This window comes from Podarcis tiliguerta (genome assembly GCF_965153285.1).
Source record: "Podarcis tiliguerta genome assembly, chromosome: 16".
In the NCBI taxonomy this organism is placed as follows: Eukaryota; Metazoa; Chordata; class Lepidosauria; order Squamata; family Lacertidae; genus Podarcis; species Podarcis tiliguerta.
In genome coordinates this window covers 31,199,278-31,226,470 of record NC_139549.1, presented here as the reverse complement: position 1 = coordinate 31,226,470, position 27,193 = coordinate 31,199,278, and the positions used below count along the sequence as shown (strand labels likewise).

The 27,193-nt window shown below is 46.7% G+C and overlaps 1 protein-coding gene across 41 annotated transcripts in view; it reads left to right on the top strand.

Moving 5' to 3' along the window:
* The window catches only part of ARVCF (ARVCF delta catenin family member), a 595,583-nt gene that overhangs the window by 514,744 nt on the left and 53,646 nt on the right, over nucleotides 1–27,193 (top strand). The window lies entirely within an intron of this gene.

Genomic DNA, 27,193 nt, shown 5'->3' with positions numbered 1-27,193 from the left:
AGAGCAAAAAATACGGTAAATTTAATATTGAGGAGATGCCGTCTTTGCTTTACATCACCCAAGGGCAGCTCCAGGGCTGGGTGCTGTTTTGTGTACCACTGTTACCTTGGCACCGCTTTTCTTCTGTCACCCATCGTGGTCAATGAGCTGTATACTCTTCCTTCTGTTTGGGTTTGATGGGTTGAAAAGATAACAAAACTTCAGGTTTGTTATCGTGGCAAACAGAGCCATTCTGAGTACAGGCTTTACACGTGGCCAAAATGGAATCACAAGAGCATGCTAAAACATACCATACTTTTCTGTGTATAAGACTGGGTTTTTTATTCAAAAACCATGTCATCTTATACATGGATAGTGCACTGCGGGGACATGGGATTGGTTGTTGCTGCGAGTCGGAGATTGTTATTGGTGGCAAGGTCTGGTGTTGATTGGCTGTCGCTGTGCCAATTGGTGGGCGATTTGCTGCTTTTGTCGGCGAGGGAACAGAGGATAGGTGGCTTTCGCGACATATGCGAGCGGCATTTTTGGTATGGTGGGTGAGCGATTTTCAGCCATCCCCCCTGAAAAAAGCTCAACAGCTTTGGGCAACCCTCCCCCCAAAAAGCTCAACAACTTGGGGGAACCCCCTCCAATTTTCTAAATTTTGAGTCCCCCAAAATAGGGGGTGTTTTATACACAGAAAAATACGGTACTGCTTTTTTCTTCCTAAGGAGGTGGTTTGAGATGGGTTGCAAAAGCTGCAAAATGTTGAGGCTTCCCTCCCCCCCCAAAAAAAGAGTCGGGCAAACCTCTCTGGAGGGGAGTACAGGTGCTGGCCAGTGGAGGCAGCTGTTTTCTTCCTTGACAAGAAGGTGTTTTGGGACTCAGGTACATTAGTAAAAAAAACAAACCCCAATGTTTTGAATGTATTACAAACGTGCAACACCAGATGGGTCTGGAATGCAATAATAATAATAATAATAATAATAATAATAATAATAATAAGTGATTTTTCTATAGTGATTTTTTCTTTTGTTATAATGATTTAATTTCTGACTTATTTATAGCGTGTGTGTTTCCCCCCTGTGTGTAGATCCACCCTTGGTAAGGCAGAGAAACAGAATGCCCGCCTTTGTGTCGATCAGGGTTTGATAAACAGATAGCTGCATTTCTTGATGCCTGTTTTAAAAGTTGTGGCGACTGGTGCCCTTTGGAGCTTCTAGGGTAGAAGGCAGGAAGGCCAACAGTAGGGGGAGCCAGAGCGAATGATGAGCAGAGCCAACTAGTTCTGGCTCTGTGCCAGTTCTTCTCCTTGATGAGTTCTAAGAGGGTGACCCGGAGACTAAGGAGGGGGAAGCTGACAGCTAGGGTCACCCCCTGGATTAGCTGTAAGTGGGAAGGCAAGCAGGTAGGAGCCAGCTGAGGTTGGTGGAGTAGCTGCCAGTTCACTACTATGGTACAGTCCCCACTGCAGGGAGCCCAAAGCATTCATCCAATTCCATCCAATTCCATCCAATTTTATTGTTGTTAGCTGCTCTGAGCCCAGTTTCAGCTGGGGAGGGCAGGTTATAAATAAAATTTTATTATTATTTATTATTATTGCGTGGCGAGTTCCCGCCTCCCCCCAAGAAATAAAGACACAGGACACGAGAATTCGAGTTAATGGGTCAAATTAGGCCACAACTTTATTGATTACAGGAATTGAGCGGTATTGGCCTTAGGCATTGGTCCTAAAAACTAACCGGCTTCAGCCTGCATGGTTGAAGGCCGGTGAGGGTTAACCACCAGGGGGAGGAGTCCTGCTGAGGCACGTCAACTAGGACCTCCCCCCGGGGTCACCGCGTGGGGGCGTGCCGTGGGCCCACACCTCCATAGGCTTAGGACAAGGCCACGCCCCCCAGAATCCTTTACCGGACTACCCTTATGTTCGGGGGAAGGTGATGGCGCTCCTCCCCCCTTCATCTGCATAACAATAGAACAGTACCCCCACCAATGCCTAACCGCCAATACCGTGGAGTTGTGACGGTTTGCTACTAGGTAGGCGAAAACCAATTGGCTGGTGCCAGTCTGCCAGTTGGGAAAATTCCTTTTTAAAAAAAAAATAATATGTATTAGAGGTTTAATAGTTACAGAAAAAAGAAGAAAGAAACAATAAAAAGTTTAACAGAACAAAAAATACGTTACAATACACCGAAAATAAAAAGAAAAACAAAAAACAATACAGCAAAACAACAAGAAAAACAAAAACATTTAAAAACACATCCAATATTTCCAGATCTTTACCTTTCATTTACTTGTTTCATCGACCTCCTCACACCTCCCTTTTTTGTATTCTAGTTCAGTTAGCTATTTCAGCAAATCCTCTCCATCTTTCTCAATTTTTTGTTCTATAATTTATCAATAATACAATCTAGCCTTAAATTTTCCACTTCGGCCCATTAACAATCAGTTTTTACTGTAGTCCATCAGCTTCATCTGCCATTCTTCCCGGGTGCAGTTGGAAAAATTCCTACCAGGCTCCTTGACGGTGACCAACCGAAGCCCATAGCAACGTCAAAGAACCTAGCCTGAAGGGTGGGAGGGGAGGGAAAACCGGGTCAGCTGCGGCGCAGGAAAGAGGGAGACCCTCGGCCCGCCAGACCTAAGTAGGCGAGGCCACGCCCCCCGAGCCAGCCGATTGGCTGGCTCGGGGTATGACACGTCCGAGGATTCCCTGTTATCGCGTGGGCTGGAGCCAGCCCCCATCGATTGTGGGGAGGAGCGTGAAGCCCGCAACCCCACCTCCTCCCTATCTCGGAAGTGGCTTTATCCCCCCCATAGAGAAAATATACAAAGGTTAATATTAAATATCCAATATCTTTTAATCAAAGATAGAAGAAACTAATCTAAATAAAAATGCAAACACAAAGAAGGCCAGGGAACAGGGGAAAATAAAAAGGAGAGCTTCTGATTCTTCTTCTGTCAGCTATATAGAGAAAATAGATCAAAGCATCCACTTCAAGATAACACCCAACATTTCACTTTCTACAAACCAATATATTCTTCAATCCTCAAACCCAGAGATCATAAGTTCATTTTCTTCTTCATGCAAAAAGCCTATAAGGGGTTTCCAATCTTTAGCAGATATCAACAATGGTTTTTCTCTGATTAAACACGTCAACTTTGCCATCTCTGCTAAGTCAAAAAATTGTAACTACCATTCCTCCAAGGTAGGTAGTTCCATCTTTGTGCATATAAAAGTCTCGCCACTGTGATTAGGTATTGAAATAATGTTCCATAGTCAGCTTCTAATTGTACAGTGGTGTCTCACAAGACGAAATTAATTCGTTCTGCGAGTTTTTTCGTCTTGTGAATTTTTTCGTCTTGCGAAGCACCACTGTGCATTGACGGTTTCCCATAGGAATGCATTGGCAGTTTTTAAAAAAAGACGCAAGACGTTTTCGTCTTGCGAAGCAAGCCCATAGGGAAATCCGTCTTGCGAAGCAACTCAGAAAACGAAAAACTCTTTCGTCTTGTGAGTTTTTCGTCTTGCGAGGCATACGTCTTGCGAGGTACCACTGTATATCCAACTGTATTTCCTAGCAGGGAAATTTCTGCTTTCAGTTGAATGGTCATATTTAAAATCTTCTGCATCAATGTTTGCATTTGTATCTGACATTTCTTAGCTTTTTCCACCAAGCATGATAAAATGTCCCTTTATATTTTTGACACATCCAGCAAACATTTGGAACACCTTTATACATTCTGAATAATTTCCAATAAGGTGTCTATGATCATAATTGGAAGCCCTTCTGATTAGAAGTTGGTTAGAGATTGGGGCTGATAACACAAAGGTCGCAGGTTCGATTTCCAGGGCCCCCTTTAAAATATTTGAGGAATACATGAAAAAAGTCATTGCTGGAACTTAAAAATGAATATGCAAAAGTTTAAAAGGCGCAAAGAGATAGGATAATATTATACTAAGGATGGAATAACAAAGTGAGTAACGCAACAATAACAAAAATAATAGTAGGCAAAGAAGCTCGCACATGAGTGGAGGGAAGTACTGGGCTGTGGGGGAGGGAAGTGAAGGGATTAATTGAAATTGTTAAAGATTGGTATAGGATTTAAAAGATTTAAATTTCCGTAAAGATTCTATAAGGAAAGCCGAAAGAAATATCAGGTAAAGGTATCAGAGAGGAGATCAGTGTAAATGAAAACACGAGACTTATGGTTTTGCTATATATGTTTTTATTTTGGAGTTGTCCTTTGTAAATACTGTAATGTATATTATGTGAATAAAATAATAAAGATGGGGGGAAATATTTGAGGGGGTTGCCCCCCCCCCAGTTGTTGGGTATTGCAATTCAAATGATGTGTGAGCATTGTGTCATGTGATTGATCATGCGGGGCGGCGCTTACCAGCCCGCCCACCCCCCAATATTTTATTCAAGTTGGCACCCCTGATGCCAGGTGTCTGAGGGAGATGCTATGGGCAATTTCAGTAATGACTCCCCGTTTGCAGAATGCTCTCCCCAGTGTTAGGCACCAGGTTAAGACACTTTTGCTTACCTTTGGGCTGCTAAATTGCATTGTACCGAAATATGACTTCCGGCCTATTTTATGGTGTTGATCTAAGATCCATTGTTTTTATGGTTATTGATGGGTGAGTGTGTTGAGGGTTTGTTGTTCCATTGTTTTATATACAGTGGTACCTCGGGTTAAGTACTTAATTCGATCTGGAGGTCTGTTCTTAACCTGAAACTGTTCTTAACATGAAGCACCACTTTAGCTAATGGGGCCTCCTGCTGCCACTGAGCCGCTGGAGCACGATTTCTGTTCTCATCCTGAAGCAAAGTTCTTAACCTGAAGCACTATTTCTGGGTTAGCGGAGTCTGTAACCTGAAGCGTATGTAACCCGAGGTACCACTGTACTGTCTTAAACTGGAGAGTAAGGGGAGGTAGCCAACATTCAAACGAGGCTCCAATTAGTTGCTTTGCATACTTTCGGTTGCAGATAAGACTGATGGGAAGGACGTACATACAGTAGACCCTCGGCTTACGTTACTCTCGGGTAAAGTAAACTTCAGGTTGCAAAAGTGGCAAACTCAGAAGTATTCTGCGCATGCAGAAATGACACCTCCAGTTGCAGAAACTTCAGGATATGGCCAGAACTCTGGAATGGATCCTGTCTGCAACCGGAGGTACCACTGTATTATGCTTGGTTCCCCCTTTTGGGGTGTGTGGTGGAAATCCATCTGTTAAAATCCATCCATTCTTATGAGTAAGACACATGTTTTTTGTTCACCAATTAGCCTGTTGGACAGTTCTGGAGAATAGCAATCAAGGCCTAATAAAGGAATTGCCCTAATGTGGATTTTGCATTTTAGCAAGCTCTCCAGTTCCTTTTCTTCTTCAAAGCAGGTATCTGGCCAAAGCAGCCGGCCTACATAGTTACTTAACGTTATAATGAGAGTGCAGCAATTTGGAATTATTAGGTGAGATAAGCAGAAGCAGAACGGCCATTTTCAGAGTCTTTGCCTCAAAGGTCAGATCCGTAGCATGGAGCTTTAATTGGTTCTGATGAGATCAGCTGCCAAGACCAAAAAGGTCTTAATAATCACATGAATTTGATTTGAGTGACATAAGGTAGGGTTTTTCCTTTTTAAAAAATGAATTATAGATTGATCTCTTTCAAATGAAGGCACATTTTAGGTTCTGCATTTTTATTTTTATTTAGCAAATGGCACTGCAGGCGCCATCAGAACGGCTCATGCAAAGCTTGAAATGATTCTGCCCTTGATTCTGTCCACCATTTAAGATTGCTTGGCTTTCCACATTTATAAGAGGTACAGCAGATTAGAACACAAGGCAGGGCCTTCTTTGTAGCTGCCCCTTCTGATATTGTATGTTTAAGCTTCTGTTTGTTGATCTTTATTCATTGGCTGCTTAATTGAATCATGGCGAAGGACCATGTCCCAGGACCTTGATACTCTACTGAAGTGTTGTTGTTGTTGTTGTTTTTAAGAAATCTACACAAACACCTGCATTTAAATATGGGTTTGCAATTTCTTTTTGAGCAAAATGTGCATTTCTAAATGTCCACCCTCCATGCAAGTACACATGTCTAAACATGCATAGGGATGCGGGTGGCGCTGTGGGTTAAACCACAGAGCCTAGGACTTGCCGATCAGAAGGTCTGCAGTTTGAATCCCCGTGACGGGGTGAGCTCCCGTTGCTCCGTCCCTGCTCCTGCCAACCTAGCAGTTCGAAAGCACGTCAAAGTGCAAGTAGATAAATAGGTACCGCTCTGGTGGGAAGGTAAACGACATTTCCGTGCGCTGCTCTGGTTCACCAGAAGTGGCTTAGTCATGCTGGCCACATGACCCGGAAGCTGTATGCTGGTTCCCTCGGCCAATAAAGCGAGATGAGCGCCGCAACCCCAGAGTCGGTCACGACTGGACCCAATGGTCAGGGGACCCTTTACCTTTACTTTGCAATTTCTTTTTGAGCAAAATGTGCATTTCTAAATGTCCACCCTCCATCCAAGTACACATGTCTAAACATGCATTTTCATATGGATTTTGCTTTGCTTTTGAGCTAAGACCTCAAAATTTGGAGAAGGGTGAAACCTGGAGCTAAGTGCCCTCCTGTGGCGCAGTGGGTCAGTGCGTCTGGCTATTAACCAGAAGGCTGGCATTTCAAGCCCACCCCGGGAAGGCTGTGGGTAGGATTCCTGCAATTTGGGGGGTTGGACTAAATGACCCTCAGGATCCCTTCCAACTCTGCAATTCTTTGATTATATGGTAAGCATAACTTTGTCCTGATCTGTGCATTAGCCCAGGAGCTGCAGATCAGGTCTGTTATTTTTTGAAACGAGCGAAGAATAAATTCCTCAAGCATTCCTAGTCCCTGGGGACGCGGGTGGCACTGTGGGTTAAAGCCTCAGCGCCTAGGGCTTGCCGATCGAAAGGTCGGCAGTCGAATCCCCGCGGCGGGGTGCGCTCCCATTGTTCGGTCCCAGCGCCTGCCAACCTAGCAGTTCGAAAGCACCCCCGGGTGCAAGTAGATAAATAGGGACCGCTTACTAGCGGGAAGGTAAACGGCGTTTCCGTGTGCGGCTCTGGCTCGCCAGAGCAGCGATGTCACGCTGGCCGTGTGACCCGGAAGTGTCTCCGGACAGCGCTGGCCCCCGGCCTCTTGAGTGAGATGGGCGCACAACCCTAGAGTCTGTCAAGACTGGCCCGTACGGGCAGGGGTACCTTTACCTTTTATTCCTAGTCCCTAGCTGTTAAAATGGTCCCCTTGATCAGTCCCAGGAAGTCTGTTTTGAATGCCAAGATTTCAAATCCTAGAATGTGAGAAAGAATACAACACAGGAGAGTGCTTCTGAGCATGCGCAGAATCTCTGGCTCTCTCTCGCCACTAAACTGCATCCCGTCTGAGGAATGTAGAAGCTCACATTTGCGACTTGCGCACCGATTAAAGAATGGCCCATATCTTTGCCGGGACTGACAGCTGCTAATTACACAGCAGCCAGGCTGAGCAATGCAAAATCGTCCCAGGCAATTTGAACCTGGCCTGTGGGAACCTCAATTAAGATACAGTTTGATTAAGCTTAACTGCTCTACATTGAGCTGCCCTTGAAAAGCATTTGTAGGCTACAATCAATTCAGAATGCAGTGACCAGGTTGTTAAGCAGAATGTGCTCCTCTCTAGTGATGAAAGAACTACACCAGCTTTCAGTTTGCAAAAAATACAACTCACCTGCTGCCATTTACTGCTGCTACTCCTCCTCCTCCTCCTCCTCCTCATTATTATTATTATTATTATTATTATTATTATTATTATTATTATTATTATTACAACCTACATCTCAAACCTCTGAGGGCTAAAAAACTACCCTTTCTGCGGATCTTCACACCCAAGACAGTCTGTAGGGAAGGAGGCAGCCTTTAAGATACAGTGGTACCTCGGGTTACATATGCTTCAGGATACATACGCTTCTGGTTACACACTCCGCTAACCCAGAAATAGTGCTTCAGGTTAAGAACTTTGCTTCAGGATAAGAACAGAAATCGTGCTCCGGCGGCGCGGCATCAGCAGGAGGCCCCATTAGCTAAAGTGGTCTTCAGGTTAAGAACAGTTTCAGGTTAAGAACAGACCTCAGGAACGAATTAAGTACTTAACCCGAGGTACCACTGTATCTGAGATGTAAGAAAATGTCTTTTCATCTTGAATTCGGCCCAGAAATGAACTGGCAACTAAAGATCTCAACCTATGCATTTCTAAACCCATTAAATCCTAAAATATGCATTTGTTAAGCCCTTAAAATATGATTCCTGATCTGAAGACTGTATCGCAAGCTGAGAACTATGTTGCAAAATTTGAAAAAGCATGAAATTGGAATGTTTCCCCTCAAGATGATCTTGCCCTCAACCTACCTACCTGTCTTCTTATTTAGTTACAACCAATCCGGGGGGGTTGTCCTGTCCATCACCTTTCTCCTCCTTTATCTCAGTGTTCCCATTGTAGAACTCAGCAGGGAGAAGGATGAGGACAAAACTAGAATTAGCTGGCTCTGCCTATCATTGGCTCTGGCGCCACCTAGTGTTAGCCTCCTGCCTTACACTCCCCCACTCCCATTGAACGCCAACCATCTCCACTGCAAGGACGCTATTGTCTTTCCCTTCCCTCTCTGAATGGCTCCTCCAGAGACGTCATGTCTTGGCAGGTATGCAAGTAGTAGGGCCTGTGAAAACCCATCTCTGTTTGAACCGCCTTCTCTTATTAAAGCTGCACTCTTTGAGCTGAGAAGCTTCGATCCGGTCGTGATCCTCTTGTAAAGTCCTCAAATAAAAGAGGTAGTTAAGTTGAGCCGATCTAATGTTCATGACGACCTTGGGGAACTGGAATCGGCGCACATCCCTTTCTCGCTCTGGAAAGTCAAACTGTTCTCCACGGGACTTTAATCGCAAGGGTCTTTTGTCTAATAGGCAGTGATATGTGCCGTTTAAACAATTCTGGGTTTAAAGCACCATTCGTTCCGAGCACTGAGTTTGAAACAAACCGAAAGATGAACTTTTGTCTCTCTTTCGCGAGACACAAAGAGAAGGAAGATCTGGATTGCTGCCTGGCAATCTCAAAGCATGTAGTGCTCCAGGATATTTTAAATGGTACTATATCCATGAGAGAGCTATTGTGATGCAAAATGAGCCTGAGCTACTGAGGCTTCCGCTATTATATATTTACTCTCGTGGGGAGAAAAGCAGCTGGAGGTGATTTTTGAGGCCATTCTCTCCCCATTCCCACCAGTGTAGTCTTGTGACACCACCAGCCCAAAAAACCTCCATTTAAGGCAGGCATAGGCAAACTCGGCCCTCCAGATGTTTTGGGACTACAACTCCCATCATCCCTGACCACTGGTCCTGTTAGCTAGGGATGATGGGAGTTGTAGTCCCAAAACAGCTGGAGCGCCGAGTTTGCCTATGCCTGATTTAATGACATCCCACTTTAAGCAGCCAGGACTTCACCCCCAAGGAATCCTGGGTAGTTGGTTAAGGATGCTGAGAGCTGTTTGGAAAGACCCCTGTTCCCCTCACAAAGCTACAATTTTCAAAGTAAATTGACAATTAATCTCTCTTCCAAGTGGGAATTGGCGTTCTGTGAGGGGGGGATTAGGGGCTTTCCCAACAACTCTCACTTCCCAGGATTCCTTGGGTGACTGTTCTACAATAATGCTCTAAATCAGCGGTTCTCAACCTGTGGGTCCCCAGATGTGGTTGGACTACAACTCCCGTCAGCCCTGAGCTCTGGCCTTGCTAGATAGGGGTGATGGGAGTTGTAGTTCAACCATATCTGGGGACCCACAGGTTGAGAAAGGCTGCTCTAAATGCATTGTGCAGATGGGGCCCCGTGTTTCATCAGCAACGATTTCGTCACAGGTTTAGGATGCTTCCCCTCAGAACCTGACCCAGTTTAACAGCCAGCCATTTTCTCGCCGGCAGCTTCTGCTTCGGCGACGTCTGACCTGCGCTCGCAACCCGCCAGTTCCAGCCGCTGGTTCCCCTGGCAAGATCTGTCACGTCTCTTTGAGGAGAACACAGGGCTGCTCCGTCAGACGTTTCCCGCCATGACAGGAACATTCTAGACCCTGTCAGAGGGGATTGTTTTCTTTTTATGTGGGTCAGCTCCTGAAGACAAGGTGTCGCTTAAACCACGGCAAGCGCATGACTAAGCAGCCTCCGTATTGGAAGCGCTTTGTGCTTAACTTATAAAGAAAGAAATATGCCAGCGCTGACATCCGCCAGAAAGACTCACTCTCTGTGCTGGAAGTCTTGGTCACGTTGACATCACACTTTTTTAAATTTTTATTTTAAATCACTCTATGTTGTTGTTTAGTCATGTCCGACTCTTCGTGACCCCATGGACCAGAGCACGCCAGGCACTCCTGTCTTCCACTGCCTCCCGCAGTTTGGTCAAACTCATGCTGGTAGCTTCGAGAACACTGTCCAACCATCTCATCCTCTGTCATCCCCTTCTCCTTGTGCCCTCCATCTTTCTCAACATCAGGGGCTTTTCCAGGGAGTCTTCTCTTCTCATGAGGTGGTCAAAGTATTGGAGCCTCAGCTTCAGGTCTTTCCTTCCAGTGAGCACTCAGGGCTGATTTCCTTCAGAATGGAGAGGTTTGATCTTCTTGCAGTCCATGGGACTCTCAAGAGTCTCCTCCAGCACCATAATTCAAAAGCATCAATTCTTCAGCGATCAGCCTTCTTTATGGTCCAGCTCTCACTTCCATACATCACTACTAGGAAAACCATAGCTTTAACTATACGGACCTTTGTTGGCAAGGTGATGTCTCTCCTTTTTAAGATGCTGTCCTTCATGGATCACTGCCTTGCTGTGGCGAAGGGGCTTGAATAACTCAGAGAAGCTATGAGCCATGCCGTGCAGGGCCACCCAAGATGGACATGTCATAGTGGAGAGTTTTGACCAAACGTGATCCACCTGGCGCAGGAACCGGGAAGCCACTCCAGTATCCCTGCCAAGGAAACTCCATGGAGAAATCACTCTTAGGCCATTCTTAACATACAGAGCTTGCCCCCAAGGATCTTGGGAAGCGTAGTTTGTTAAGGACACCAAGAATTAGACCTCTGTGAGGGGTCCCCTGACACCTCTAATCACCCGTAACAAACTACAGTTCCCAGGAGTCTTTGTGGTTAAAGGAGTACTTTAAACGTGTGGTGCGTATGTGACCTTTTGCTGTCTCATTACCAATACGGAAGAATGGAAGAATGAGGGGAAGCAGAAATAAGATCCAAACAGTATCAAGCACCCAATGGCGTCATATTCAGCTGTATGAATCGTTTTATGAAACGTCACCAACTTCCCTCATGAATGCATATGCCTCAGATTTTCAGCCAGCTGCTTCAAGTACTTCTTGATTTTACCCCAATCTTTTCCCTGTCCTTTCCTTCTGTTCTTTGCAATTAAGATTGAATTCTTGCTACGGTGTGCAGGTGGCCCATACCAGTGGCTGTGTCATTTTTGTTTGTTTATGTCCATTTATATCCCTCATTCAAGGACCTCAGGGTGGAATATATAGTTGTCCTCCTCCCTATTTTACCCTCACAACAACCCTGTGAGGTAGGTTAGGCTGAGAGGGAGTGACTGACCCAAGGTTCACCCAGTGAGCTTCATGGCTGAGTGGGGGTTTGAACCCTGGTCTCCAAGGTCCTAGTTTGACGGTCTAACCACTACACCACATTGGCTCCCACTAGTAGTTGACTTCACTGCAGATGGTGCCAGCAGTCACGAAATCAAAAGACGCCTGCTTCTTGGGAGAAAAGCAATGACAAACCTAGACAGCGTCTTAAAAAGCAGAGACATCACCTTGCCAACAAAGGTCCATATAGTTAAAGCTATGATTTTCCCAGTAGTGATGTATGGAAGTGAGAGCTGGACCATAAAGAAGGCTGATCGCCGAAGAATTGATGCTTTTGAATTGTGGTGTTGGAGGAGACTCTTGAGAGTCCCATGGACTGCAAGAAGATCAAACCTCTCCATTCTGAAGGAAATCAGCCCTGGGTGCTCACTGGAAGGACAGATCGTGAAGCTGAGGCTCCAATACTTTGGCCACCTCATGAGAAGAGAAGACTCCCTGGAAAAGACCCTGATGTTGGGAAAGATGGAGGGCACAAGGAGAAGGGGAAGACGGAGGATGAGATGGTTGGACAGTGTTCTCGAAGCTACCAGCATGAGTTTGACCAAACTTCGGGAGGCAGTGGAAGACATGAGTGCCTGTCATGCTCTGGTCTATGGGGTCATGAAGTGTCGGACACGACTAAACGACTAAACAACAACAGTAGTTTACTAAGCAGCTCCACCTCCCCTAAAACCTATACTTCCCCACTTAGAAGCTGTGTAGCACAAATGGCACATAGGTCAACAAGGAGCCACCAACAGTAAGGCCCTGTCTTGCATGCAGGAGATCCCAGGCTTAATCTCTAGGTGGGGCTGGGAACGTCCCTTGCCTGAAATCCTGGAGAGCCATTGCCAATCATTGTACTGGGCTAGATGGACCAAAGGTCTAACTTGGTATAAGGCAACTTCTTATTAGGGGGAGGGCCATAGTTCACTGCTAGGACTGTGGGGGCCCTGTCTGAAATGTCAGGGAGATGCTGCCAGTCAGTGTCAACAATATTGAGCTAGATGGATCATCAGTTGTGACTCAATATAAGACCTATGTTAGAAAGACCTGCAGGGAGGCCCAGGAAAGAGTTCCCTGCCACCTTGAACCCTAGCAAAAAAACCTAGGGGGCATGATTCCCCCCCTCCTCACAAAGACTATGAAAAGCATTAATTTCATTTCTAAGTAAATTATCAAGGAGGGGGAAAAGCGGAACACAGTGGAACAAGAAGCCAACGCTTCTAATTCCAGCTGAAGCTGAGAAGCAGCCAGCTGGTACCCAGAGTCTACATTTGTGATGGATGAGGAGAGGTGAGAATTTAATGTACTGAGCGGAGGACGGGTGGGGGGAGTTTGCCACATGAAAAGATCCGCGAGGGAAAAATCTCCTATCCAAGGTAATAAAGTTCTGCCGACACGAGACACTGCAAGACAGATGAGCAATCCTTAGCTCCTTTGTAAATTATGACCGCCACAGGGGATTGCGATGAGCAATGTACTTAGCAAAAACCATTGAAATATGAGAATTCTCACCATTGCATACCAAATGCTTAGTGGGTGTTAATGCAATAACGTGTGCTTTTGCTTTGTTGTTGTTGTTGTTGTCTTGGGAGAACATCTTGCAATGGCCATTGCAGAGGAGGAGAGGCTTGACCGGCGCTGTTAGCCTGTTAAGGGGCACACAGAGGTGTAGTGGGGAACGAAGAACAGGTGCTGTTTCTGAAGCATGGTCCCAGCTTTGAGCCGATCAGAGTGAAAGGAGATAGGTCTGTCACTGGGGATCAGCTCCTAGGGTCACTCTGGAGAAAGAGGTGCTGCCAGGGACTGGTTGGATGAGCAAGATCGGTGGGAGCTGCCCACCTGAGAGCCCCCCAGGGAGGACACAGAAGAAGATGACTTAGATCCGGGAACCCGCTGGTGGGACACTGAAGAGCAGTCTGCAGAAGCAATGAGCTAGAAGCAGAGGGTTTGAGCAATCAAGAAGGGGGGGTTGGGAGAAGGAGGACTAGAGTATGGTTACCAGATGTCCCCATTTCCCGGGGACAGTCCCTGGATTTACAAATCTGTCCCTGGACAAAATCCATCCCCGGAATGTCCCCGGATTGCATTTAATGTCCCCGGATTTATATTTTAATAATAATAATAATAATAATAATAATAATAATAATAATAATTTTTTATTTGTACCCCGCCCATCTGGCTGGGTTTCCCCAGCCACTCTGGGCGGCTTCCATAGAAACAAAAAATACAGTAAAATATCACAGATTAAAAACTTCCCTGAACAGGGCTGCCTTAAGATGTCTTCTAAATGTCAGGTAGTTATTTATCGCTTTGACATCTGATGGGAGGGCGTTCCACAGGGTGGGCGCCACTACTGAGAAGGCCCTCCGCCTGGTTCCCTGTAGCTTTGCTTCTCGCAATGAGGGAACCACCAGAAGGCCCTCGGAGCTGGACCTCGGTGTCCGGGCAGAACGATGGGGGTGGAGACGCTCCTTCAGGTATACTGGGCCGAGGCCGTTTAGGGCTTTAAAGGTCAACACCAACACTTTGAATTGTGCTCGGAAACGTACTGGGAGCCAATGTAGGTCTTTCAAGACCGGTGTTATATGGTCTCGGCGGCCGCCCCCAGTCACCAGTCTAGCTGCCGCATTCTGGATTAGTTGTAGTTTCCGAGTCACCTTCAAAGGTAGCCCCACGTACAGCGCATTGCAGTAGTCCAAGCGGGAGATAACCAGAGCATGTACCACTCTGCAGGGAATGAATGTTGCGTGATTGGTTCAGCAGCACAAGACACATCGTATGGGGACTTCCGGCGAGGCAAAATGGCGGGTGCCATGGCAGCGGGCAGCTCCTGAAGCCAGCCAGAGCCAAATGCGCTACCTGGTTGGCTCCAGGCTGCTGCGACTGCTGCTGCCAAGGGGGAACCGGGGGGAACGCCCAGCTCGTCAGCTGGGGGAACTGCTGACCCCCCCCCATGACCCAAATCGAGCCGGGAGTGAGAGCGCCCGGCCACCTGGCCAACTGCCCAGCGGTGCTCCAGGGCCAGTAAAAACCCCAGAGCCAACGTAGGGAGAAGGAGGGAAGGAGAAGGAAGAGAAAGAGGAAGGAGAAAAAAGAGGGGAGCCCTGACCTTGCCACGCTGCTGCTGCCGCTACCGCTGAGGAAGAGGTAGGAGAGCACCGGGAGGGCAAGGACACATGGCTGAGCCCAGGCCCGATCCGAGCCTACTCCATGGCACATAGCGCTCCAAGAGATCAGAGGAAGGCCACGTGACAGAGGAGACCCAGAAGAGAAGATATTACTTATTAAAAAAAAATTAAATGATTTTTCAAAAATAACTTTTTTTCTCTCTTTTGAAAACAAAAGTGTCCCCGGATTCTTTGAAAAAAATCTGGTAACCTTAGGCTAGAGGCTGGTTAGAGGCTGAGAGTCACAGTGTGAGCACAGACTCAGAGAAGAAGAAGAAAAAGAAGAAGAAGAGTTTGGATTTGATATCCCGCCTTTCACTCCCTTTAAGGGGTCTCAAAGCGGATAACATTCTCCTTTCCCTTCCTCCCCCACAACAAACACTCTGTGGGGTGAGTGGGGCTGAGAGACTTCAGAGAAGTGTGACTGGCCCAAGGTCACCCAGCAGCTGCATGTGGAGGAGCGGGGAAGCGAACCCGGTTCCCCAGATTACGAGACTACCGCTCTTAACCACTACACCACACTGGCTGAGGTTGCCCCTGGTCCCAGTCCTGTTGGCTCTCCTTCCCCTCTGACACCCCAATCGAGGAAAGTCCTGTTGAGCAACGGGCCAGACAGGCCCAGAGGTGGGGGTCACCCCCTTGACACAGCCTTCGTCTGCTTGGGAGGGATCCAAAGTGAGAGGCTAGAGGGGGAAGGGTGATCAGTTTCAGCAACTTCTCAACTAGATTAAGACGAACCAGAGGACTCTACTGTGCTATTTTCTGCTAATAAAGAGCTACAGTGGTACCTCAGGATACGATCGGGGATCCGTTCCGGAGCCCCATTCACATCCAGAAGCAAACGCAACTTGCGACTGTGCGTATGCGTGTGTCGCGCAGTTTGAATCCTCGCGACGTGGTGAGCTCCCATTGCTCGGTCCCTGCTCCTGCCAACCTAGCAGTTCGAAAGCACGTCAAAGTGCAAGTAGATAAATAGGTACCGCTCTGGTGGGAAGGTAAACAGCATTTCTGTGCGCTGCTCTGGTTCACCAGAAGCGTCTTAGTCATGCTGGCCACATGACCCGGAAGCTGTACACCGGCTCCCTCGGCCAATAAAGCGAGATGAGCGCCGCAACCCCAGAGTCGGTCACGACTGGACCTAATGGTCAGGGGTCCCTTTACTTTACCTTTAAGATTATGGTATAGTCTTAGAAAGGGGTGCGGCTGTGGAGGGAGTGGCGATGACTATAATGATAGGATCCTGCACTTCTGAATCTGTCACTACTACACTACTGGGAGCGTATACCTAGGTTTGGAAGACCTATCTGATGAACAGCGATATAATCCTCCAGGGGTGCCCTGATGTTAAAAAAACAAAAAAAACCTCAGAGTTCTGACAGGTCAAAGCACCAGTTGTACCACTGCATCAATCCTGTCTTCTGCCAAGTTTTCCAGGGAAATGTAGCTTGTTAAATGTGCTGAGATCGTCCATTTCTCTACCACGGCTACAGTTTTCAGACTGGTTTTAACAAGCAACCCCTCTTCCTAGGGAATGCTGTGAATTGCAGCCCTGAGAGTGGAGTAGGAGTCTTGGTACCCTTAACAAACTACACTTATCAGAATTCTTTGGGGGAGAGAACAGTGTTCTAAATGTATGGTGTCATCCACACCCAAAGCAGCTTTTCCAGAAAGTGGTGGTAATAATAATAATAATAATAATAATAATAATAATAATAATAATTCATTATTTCTGCCCCACCCATCTGGCCGGGCCTCCCCAGCCACTTTGGGCGGCTCCCAACAGAATATTTAAAACATGATAAAACATCAAGCATTAAAAACTTCCCCAAACAGGGCTGCTTTCAGATGTCTTCTAAAAGATAGTGGTTCATTTCCTTGACATCTGATGGGAGGGTGTTCCACAGGGCGGGCACCACTACTGAGAAGGCCCTCTGCCTGGTTCCCTTTAACCTCACTTCTTGCAGTGAGGGAACCTCCAGAAGGCCCTCGGAGCTGGACCTCGGTGTCCGGGCTGAACGATGGAGGTGGAGATGCAGTTGGGACTCAACTGCACACATCTGTGTGTTTCATATAGCTGGACCATTAACCGGAATGGTCTGCGGATGACTTTTCAGTAGGATGTGCTTTCTCCGAAGCTCTTTTCCTCCACGGGAGGAGAGCCTCGTTGCTCCACAGATGTTGAATAAAAGAAAATCATTAGCCCAGCTCTTAGAAGCAAAGCTGCTCCCCTGTCACTTTCATTCACAGAATACATGCTGAATAGTTTGACCTTTGGAGCACATGTGACCCCAGGATGACCCCCTTTTTTTCCCCGTTAGCAGAGGAGGCTGTAATGCTAGCTGCGTATTTGAGCACCCGTCATAGAAAATATGGAGCTTCATTTGAAATAACTATTGCATGGCGTGAAAACAGCAGCTTTCAACCCTGGGAAGGAAAAGCAGTTTGAGGACACAGGAACATGGGAACCTGATTTATAACAGGTAGACCATTGGTTCATCTTGCCTGGCATTGTCCACATGGACAGGCAGCATCTCTCCAAGGTTTCAGGCAGGAGATTTCCCCCACCCTTGCCTGGAGATGCTGGAAATTGAATCTGGGCTGCCGTATTTTGAAGAGCAAAAAAGAGGACACATTTGCCGACTTCTATTTTTAACCTTGCCAACAAAGGTTCGTATAGTAAAAGCTATGGTTTTCCCAGTAGTGATGTATGGAAGTGAAAGCTGGACCATAAAGAAGGCTGATCGCCGAAGAATTGATGCTTTTGAATTATGGTGCTGGAGGAGACTCTTGAGAGTCCCATGGACTGCAAGAAGATCAAACCTCTCCATTCTGAAGGAAATCAGCCCTGAGTGCTCACTGGAAGGACAGATCCTAAAGCTGAGACTCCAATACTTTGGCCACCTCAAGAGAAGAGAAGACTCCCTGGAAAAGGCCCTGATGTTGGGAAAGATGGAGGGCACAAGGAGAAGGGGACGACAGAGGACGAGATGTTTGGATAGTGTTCTCGAAGCTACCAGCATGAGTTTGACTAAACTGCGGGAGGCAGTGGAAGACAGGAGTGCCTGGCGTGCTCTGGTCCAGGGGGTCACAAAGAGTCGGACACGACTAAACAACTAAACAACAACAACAATTTTTAACTACGGATCGCTATGACGGCTCTCATTTTCCATACCCATGAAAAAGAATGTGTGTCCTGGAAAAAGTGGACATATGGCAACCCTAAGATTCTGAGGCCTTCTCAAGCCAAGCAGATGCTCTAACCATGGAAGCTGCCCCTTAATGAGTCAGGCGATTGGTTATTCCAGCTCAGTATTGCCAAAACTGACTTGATTCATAGAATTGCGGAGTTGGAGCAGGCCCTCCAGATGTTTTGAGACTCCAATTCCCATCATCCCTTGACCACTGGTCCTGCTAGCTAGGGATCATGGGAGTTCTAGGCCAAAAACATCTGGAGGGCTGAGTTTGGGGAAGCCTGATCTACTCCAACCCCCTGCAATGCAATAATTTCCCCCCAATGTGGGGCTTGAGGGATCTGGGAGAGCTTTTGCCGTGAGATTTGGAGGTTTCCTATGCTGGCCATCTTAGCTCTTGCAAAATAAAATTGATGGGTTTTTAAACACCTATCTATCTGCCTGTCTAATTAATGAGTTGGCAGCCTGAAAATAGATGTTCCTCCTGCCTCTGCTCATTCTATGACCAGTGGCTTTCCTGAGGCTATGAAATATTTTAGTTTCCTAGGCAGAGCTGAAATCTGTTGTGCCTGAGGGATGACACCCGAGAATGCAATTAGGCAAGGACTGTAGCAAAGTGGTTGAGCATCTGCTTTGCATGCAAAAGGTCCCAAGTTCAAACCGTGGCATCTCTAGGTAGGGCTGGGAGAGACACCTCTGCCTGAAACCTTGCAGTGCCGCTGCCAGTCAGTGTAAAATATACTTGTCAGGGAACTGCCATCAGTGTCCGAGGGAGAGAGCAAGCTCCGAAGGGATCCCAGAGAGCGTCCCGGGAGTGGGAGGGGCAGCCCGTCTTCTGGGGAAGAGAATCAACGTAGCTCCAGTGGAGAAGGGGGCAGATGGGGGAATCGGCGAGGCAATCCCATGACTCCTTGCTGGGGACCAGCGGGGAGAGAAGGGGTCCTCCGCTGCCCACGCCCTCCTTGCGCAGAAGGCTTCCGCGCAGGGAGAGTAGGCGGAGACTGGGTGTCAAAGAACTTCTTTGCTGGAAGAAGTTTAAGAAACACCCACTGACGGATTCTGCCAGCGATTGAGACGGTCACGGGCGAGTGGCTGCCCGGACAGGAAAGGTTCACTCAGGCAACCCAGCCAGACGTTGGGACAAGCTTACGCACGAGCAACCCCTAGAACCATTACAATACTGAACTAGAAAGAACAGTGGTCTGACTTGATGTAAAGCCGCTTTTTATACTCCTGTGATCTTTGTTGCTAAACAATGGCATTTTTGCAAAGTATGGATCCTGGGTAGCAAATTGCCCTCCCCTTTCCTTCCAAAACTTCTGTTAAATGTTATGTGTCTGCATTCCAAATACATGCAAAAGTAAATTCCTACTCTTCTGTAACCTCCAATTCCAGAGCCTGATCAGGGGCACAGCCATAGAGCGTCTGTTGTGTGGTGGCAGTGGTGTTGCTGCTGTTAACTTTATTGTATAATTATGTAATTAAACTGTTGATATAGTACGCCTCTCTGGCGCAGTGTCCAAGGCGGCTCAGGGCAGAAACTGAAACAGCAATATCATCCAAACACAACAGTTGCAAAATGAAATTGGAAATAAGCATTGAATTGAGGTGTTTGGGGTTTTTTAAGCAGTCAAATTGAAAACAGCAGTGAGATTTTAAAACAAGATAAATCCTACCAAAAGCATGGATGAGCAATACCACCCTCAAGCTGCTGCCTTGATTTGAAAGGATCATGGAAAGTTGCCTTATATCAAGGCAGATTATTTCTCCATCTAACTTGGCATCATCTACTCTGATTGGCCACCTACTACTTAACCTCGAGGGTGGGGAATGTACTAACATTCCAAAAGGGAGCAAGAAGGCTGCATGGGCTAGATGTGGCCCACAGGACGCCAGTTGCCTACTCCTGTTTTAACTGGAGATGCTGGTGGGAACTTTCTGCATGAAAGCAAATGCCCGGCTACTGAGCTATGACTTTCCACCACCTCCACCATAAAAGAAGGAGCCACCAGACATAACAGCATAAGAAGAAAGTGTTAGGATTATGATGTTCTGTTCCACCTAAACAGATGTGTGGAGCTGTTGTATGTGACATGTCTGTTTACATTCCAGCGCAGCTTGCTGGGAACTTCCGTTTGTGTATTGCTTTTGCTTTGTTCCTGCTGCTGCTTGGACACGAAAGAGAGCAGACATGTTTTCTTTGTCTATGAACTATGCTGAATAAAATGCTTGTAAATACACTTTACATATGCCTCTGTCCACCACTTCCATTGTGAAGAGGTATTCAGTCTGCTGATTAGAGCGTGCTCAAGTTTCTTAAGGCTTCTGAAGCTCTGAGTCGCTTATTAATGCTGTTCCAAGGGAGACCAGAGTTCACCCGGCTGCCGGCCGGTGGGCTGGAGCCAGCTGGGGGCCTGCGAATTGCCCCCATTCCCTGGACGCTTCCCAACAGAAAGATGCTGCTGGAAGAGGCCCATTGAATACAGCATCCTTTTCTCAGAGGCACCAACCAGATTTCAGCAGAAAGCCTGCAAGCAGGACCAGAGTGCAAGAGCACTCTCTCCTCCTGTGGTTTCCAACAACTGGTATTCAAAAGCATACTTTTTCCAACAGTGGAGGCAGAACATAACCATGAGGCTTAGTAGCCACTGTTAGCCCTGTCATCCATGCACTTGTCTAAAGACAAATGGGCACCAGAAGGGAGTTCCATACGTATCCCTAGTGGCCCCTCTCCTCACCTCAAATGGTGGAGTTTGAGTTCTGAGCAGGGCCTCTGATGAAGATCGGAACAGCTTCAGCAATGCTGCAACGCCAGATGTTCCCAGACTGCCCTAGGAGGAAGGGGGGAGAGAGAACCCACAGCATTTTAAAAAATAAAACCCACAGCATTTTTAAAAATGCAATTTTCAAAGAGAACATCGTCGGATTCAAACAGCGCTAACCCACTTGTGTAATAAAACAGCCCGCGAGAAACTGCACGCCAGGCTTTTTCCAGCTGCGCTGAATTATTAGAGGAAGCCGAGAGATCTGGGGGAGCTTTTGCAATGGGCTTTGGGGGTTTCCTCTTAGCTATTGCATCGCTGAGTGTGTCCATGGGCAGATTACCTAACCGGGAGAAGCGGCGCCTACACTGAGCTTGACGGATGCCCCCGCTGTTGCTGTTTCACTGGCAAAGTTGGTTGCTGGCATGTTTCTGTGGCCATGCCTTCTAACCCAGTTCCAAACAAACCAAGGCAGCATAGGAAGCCAAGAAAGTGTTGCCAGCTCCGTGTTTTCGACTGGAGCAGCTTTTGCACGGTTGGGGAATCTTAATAAAATACCTCCTGACCAGCAGCCCAGGTGCTGTGCATCGCAGCTGACGCCGCTCTGAGTTTCCAGGGGGTGTTGTTGAGAATTGATTAAGCTGTTCCATGCTTACCTAGGCTGCTTTGATAGTGTTGAGTGTTATTCTTCTATAAGCACTTTGTACAGATATATTTTTAATAGGGCAGGTGTCAAACCGTTTCCCTTCTAAATCTTCATAGATAGGGCCCTGCGCTTTGTTATTTATGAGCCTCTCCATTAAATATACATCTGCACCACATTGGGAGCCTCTAAATAAAAATTATAGATCTGCTGGGAAGATTGGGCTGTCTGGGTAGAATGTTGAATCTTTGCTCACCCACGAGGGAACGGAGCGGCAATTTCTGCGCAGCTAATGGCATTTTGAAAGGATGAGCCACTGATGGCTGTTTTATATTTTGCTTTTTGCTAAAGAAGGACTGAGATATCTGAGTCCCCATTTTCTGATAATAAAGAATGATCAAATAGGTAACGCTTGGAAATGACAGCTGCCAATTTGCCAGCTCTGCTGTTTGTCCCATTGTTCTCTTGCTCTGAATGTAGGAGGATTTTAGGAGTGTTGTTGCTGTTGCTGTTGTAGTTGTGTGTGGGCATGCACACTTCTGTTCCTTTTCTCACTGTTGTTGTTGTTTTCAATTTGTCTTTTTTAAATTTTCAATATTTTCTTCCTGCCTTTTCGGCTCAAGGAATTTCCAAGATGGACAATCAATCGGTTCAAGGCAACATGATAGAGAACAACAGGCTACAGGCATGTCAAACATTTAGAACAGCAGGAGCGGGATAGAAATAGCAGCAGGGACAGGGTTAACAACAAGCAGCATTTTTTGAAAGACCCAGGTAAATGGGAAGGTGTTCTCCTGATACTTAAAATGAGTGCACTGTAGCCAGCATTCTCTGTCCGCTAGTGAAAAGGCTCCTGCAAGGCATCTTGCACTAGCGAATGGGTGAGTTTTAATATTGCACAGCAGAGGAATCTAGCACAACAGTAGCAGCAGCAGAAGAAACTCATGCAACAGGCTGTGTAATCTGTTTATGAAGCTCAGGCCCTATCTGCACAATACTGTTTAAAGCAGTATCATGCCACTTTAAAAAGACATGGCTTCCCCCAAAAAAATCCTAACAAACAAAGGATGAGTCCTATTCTCCCACCACCTAAAAAGAGGCAAAGTATTTTGCCCCCGCCATCCTTAAAATTAAAACCCCCCTTATGGAGGTGGGGGGATTTTATCCCTCCGATTTCAGATGAGATTAGGGAAGGGTTTGTGTGTCTGTATCCAAGCGTTTGCATGATCCCTTTAGAATTTATATTCCCCGAGCAATTGTGTCAATGCCTGTGTGTGTGTGTGCTCTTTTAAAAAAGAAAAGAACTGCCTGCCTTATGGAGCCTAGTTCATTACCGAACTGCAGTTGCAGAGCGCATTTGTCAAATGAGCACGTGCCAAGCCAGGCAAATCTGCCAGGGATGAGAAGCAGGAGTTGGAGTGGGATGTGGTTTTTCCACTTCGCTGCGGCTGGCTCAGTCTTGGGATTTCAGACGGGAGACGCCAAAACAGGTCTGCCCATCCACCCAGAACTGTTGGATTGGAGCTTTCCCCCTGCTATTTCAGCTAAACAACATCACCTCCAGCAGCAGCAGCAACAGAATCAACTCTCCATGGAAGGCCCTTCAAGCCAGCACAGATTTCAAATAGGTATACACATCCTCTAATGCACACACACACAACAAAGGAAGTGGAAGAACTTCAATTCAGCTTGTGTTAAAAGATAAAGCTACAGTGGAAGCTCAGTTGTCAGACGTAATCCGTTCCAGAAGACCATTCAACTTCTGAAACGTTCAACAACTGAGGAGCAATTGCCGGTCAGCAAAATCCATTGAAAAAAAATGGAGAAATGCACCTCAGAAGCTGTTCAACTTTTGAGGTGCATTCGAAAACAGAAGCATTCGCTTCCGGGTTGCCGGTGTTCGAAAACCAAAACGTTAGACTTCCAAAGCATTCGGCAGCCGAGGTTCCATTGTGCCTGATTTGCAGCCTCGAGAGCATCATGTGAACCAAAAGGCAGCCATCCTTCAAAATTCACGCTTCTCCAAATTTTGCAGTGTGGTTCTCCAGCCAAGAAACGTACACAAAATGCATAGATTAATGAGCGTTGTTGCGGGTTATCATATGAATGCATAATTAAAAGGTAAAGGATCCCTAACAGTTAAGTCCAGTCATGAACGACTCTGGGGTTGCGGCGCTCATCCCGCTTTACTGGCCGAGGGAGCTGACGTTTGTTCGCAGACAGTTTTTCCGGGTCATGTGGCCAGCATGACTAAGCCGCTTCTGGCGAACCAGAGCAGCACACGGAAATGGCGTTTACCTTCCCGCTGGAGTGGTACCTATTTATCTACTTGCACTTTGACGTGCTTTCGAACTGCTAAGTTGGCAGGAACAGGGACCGAGCAACGGGAGCTCACCCCATCACGGGGATTTGAACCGCTGACCTTCTGATCGTCAAGCCCTAGGCTCTATGGTTTAAACCACAGCGCCACCCCCGTCCCATAATTAGTGAAAATAATAATTGGTTGGAGTTCATGATTCATGATGGACAAGCAGCCTGAGTGGGGGGAAGAAGGCAGCTTCTTTTGCTCTTGTGGATCCAACTTCAATTTGTTGATGCCAACCAGTTTCTGAATGCCCTACATCTGGATCAGGGACCTGGCATTTTCTTTGCTGTCGGTAATGATTTTGTGGATAGTATTCAGGACTGCAACCACTGTGTTCCTCCTCCAGGTTTTTGTTTTTTTGTTTTTGAAGACCTCTGTTGCCTGCTAGGTACATTTCTTACCACCTTCCCCATGGCATAACTAGCTAAAGAACAGAACACACTCTCAATAGTTCAATCCAATAATTCAGTTCAAGGAAAAGAATAGAGTCATAACTCACAGTGGAGTTCACGCTTCGTGTGTGTAAAGGTCCCAGATTCATTCTCCAGCTTTTCCAGCTTCAAAGGATTGAGATTTAATTCAGTTTGCATTTAAAGGCTATCATTCCAAACCTTTCAGAGTGATATGAGAACTCAAACACAGCCTTTCCTCTGAATTTTCACTGCTCCAAATTTTGCAATGTCCAGTCAAATAATGTGTCCAAATAATAATAATAATAATATGTATTAGGGGAATGTGTGCCTAAAAATGTGTACATATATCACTCAAAATAACATACAAAAGTACATTATATTAGAGGAAATTGCTTTGTAAAAAAACGACGTATATTAGGCATGATTGCATAGCAATGGGTATATCAGGAATTATTTGATGAATTCTTATGAGGGCTTGTGCAGAGGGTGCGAAGAAGAATCACAAGCTGCTGTGGGAATGTCGAGAACTGAACTTTAGAAAATGAGAGGCTGAGAGAAACCGATATTGACAGATTTGCCCATTCCTAGTGCTTTGTGCTGAGACCAAAGGCAATTACACACACAGAGAGAGAGAGACTTTGCTGCACAAAATTAGGGGTGCCTTGGCTGTCCATCAAAATCACTGCAGCACACTGTTTTGCTGACACAGAGGACAAGTTTGGAGAATGGCAAAGTTTTCCAGGAATGGCTGAGGCAGAACAAGTGACATGAGATAGTTGCCTTAGGTCAAGTGCTTCGTTGCTGAAAACGTCCCGCAGTTGAAGCCCTTTTATAAGTCTGGAAGAGACGCCTATGGCTATTTGTATCCTTCTGTTCCTGCGGCCAGGGCTTTCTAAGAGAGGGGCATGCTTAATGATTCCCCAGGAAATCAGAAATACGTTTGTTAGTCCTTATCCCCATGCCAAGGGCCACAGGCCAAGGCCGTACTGCAACCACTGTTACACTCTTTTGTTGAAGGCTCTGAATGTGAGAATACAGTGGTGCCTCGCAAGACGAAATTAATCCGTTCCGCGTGTCTCTTCGTCTTGCGGTTTTTTCGTCTTGCGAAGCACGGCTTTTAGCGGCTTAGCGGCTATTAACGGCTTAGCGGCTTTAAGAAAAAGGAAACAAACTCGGAAGAACTCGCAAGACGTTTCGTCTTGCGAAGCAAGCCCATAGGGAAATTCGTCTTGTGGAACGACTCAAAAAAAGGAAAACTCTTTCGTCTAGCGAGTTTTTCGTCTTGCGAGGCATTCGTCTTGTGGGGCACTGAAGGGGTACAGTTAGGGTTACCCCAAAAAGCCCTAAAAACTGTTTGTGAATCCCTCCCCCCCAGCCAGGCCTCGGCGTACGCATTTTAAAAACTGCAATTTCCTCTAAGACAAAAAGCACAAGCTAAGCAGTCCTCTTTGTAACAAAAACGCTGTAACAAACCTAGAGCTGAGAACAGAAAACCTTTCGGTTCCCAGATCTAAGCAACCTTGTCCTGGTACATTGATTTGCAACATACTTCCGGGAACAGAACCAGGGAACGAAAAAAGCAACATTCTATGTAAGAATCTGTGAAGGGGGAGAGGGAAAAGGGGTTTGAAAAAAGGATAAAACCTGCTTGTAAAATGTTTTCGGCGCGGCCTGTCTTTTGTGAACTGAATCACACAGGTGCCTCTGCCCCTCCGGATGGCAGAATAAAACGCTCTTTCTCTGGATTAACCCCTTGGTGTCGTTTGGCTCCTTTTGTCTCTGCTCGGGTGCAACAATTATTCCTACCCGTGGATTAAAAAGGCTACATATTTCTGGTGCATTGGCCGGGAATAACCACGTTCCCCGAGATCGAGGGACAAAGAGGTCCAGGGCGTCACTGCAAGGCGAGCAGCTCAGGATCCTGGGTCAACAGTTCCAGCGCGCATCCTGCCAACTTCGTGGGAGGGACTGGCCACCCGTTCCTGAGTGGACACGCGACAAGTGACGGAGAGAAAGAGCAACGGCCGTGCAGAAAGAAGGTACCTCAAAGAACAAGGTAAGCTCCACAGGGATAGGTGGGAGCAATAAGAGAGTCTGATCAACTCCGCCAGCAGGGTAGAAGAAGTGCCACTGGTTTTGGTATTGCCCAGAAAAGAAGCAGTAGAGTGCTCTTGGGCCCCGGTCGAAGTCTAAGCGCTGCCGGTTATGGTTCTTTTTGTGTCCAAAAGAAGCAGTAGAGTGCTCTTGGGCCCCGGTCGAAGTCTAAGCGCTGCCGGTTAGGGTTCTTTTTGTGCCCAGAAGAAGCAGTAGAGTGCTCTTGGGCCCCAGTCGAAGTCTAAGCGCTGCCGGTTATGGTTCTTTTTGTGTCCAAAAGAAGCAGTAGAGTGCTCTTGGGCCCCGGTCGAAGTCTAAGCGCTGCCGGTTATGGTTCTTTTTGTGCCCAAAAGAAGCAGTAGAGTGCTCTTGGGCCCCGGTCGAAGTCTAAACGCTGCCGGTTGTGGTTATTTTTGGGGGGGGGAAAGGGATTGGGGGAGGTGCATGGGTTTTTGTTGTTTTTTTTTCTGAATGTGCGTGTGGGGACACTCCAGTGAATGTTTTGAGTGTGTGAGACGTTGAAAGCAACGTCCGGCCTGTGACTGAGTGAGAGAAAATAACGTTAGGAGGGCTGAGTGTCCCAGTGTCCCCAGGATCCCAGAGTCATGGGAAATAAAAGCAGTAAAACAATTCTTGAGACACCACTACAGAGCTTTCTGGAAAACTGGAAAAGTGCCATGAAAGCAGAAGAGTGGGGATGTAAACTCAAAAAAAACAGTCTCCAACATTTATGTGAAGTTGACTGGCCTTCGTATTTACCAGAATGGCCTCCTGGAGGATCCTTTGATCCAAACTTGGTCAACATTTTATGGAGTAACATTTTCAAGGTCCACACAGATCAGATTCCCTATATTTCTATCTGGAAAGCCAATGTGGATCAAAATCCCTCA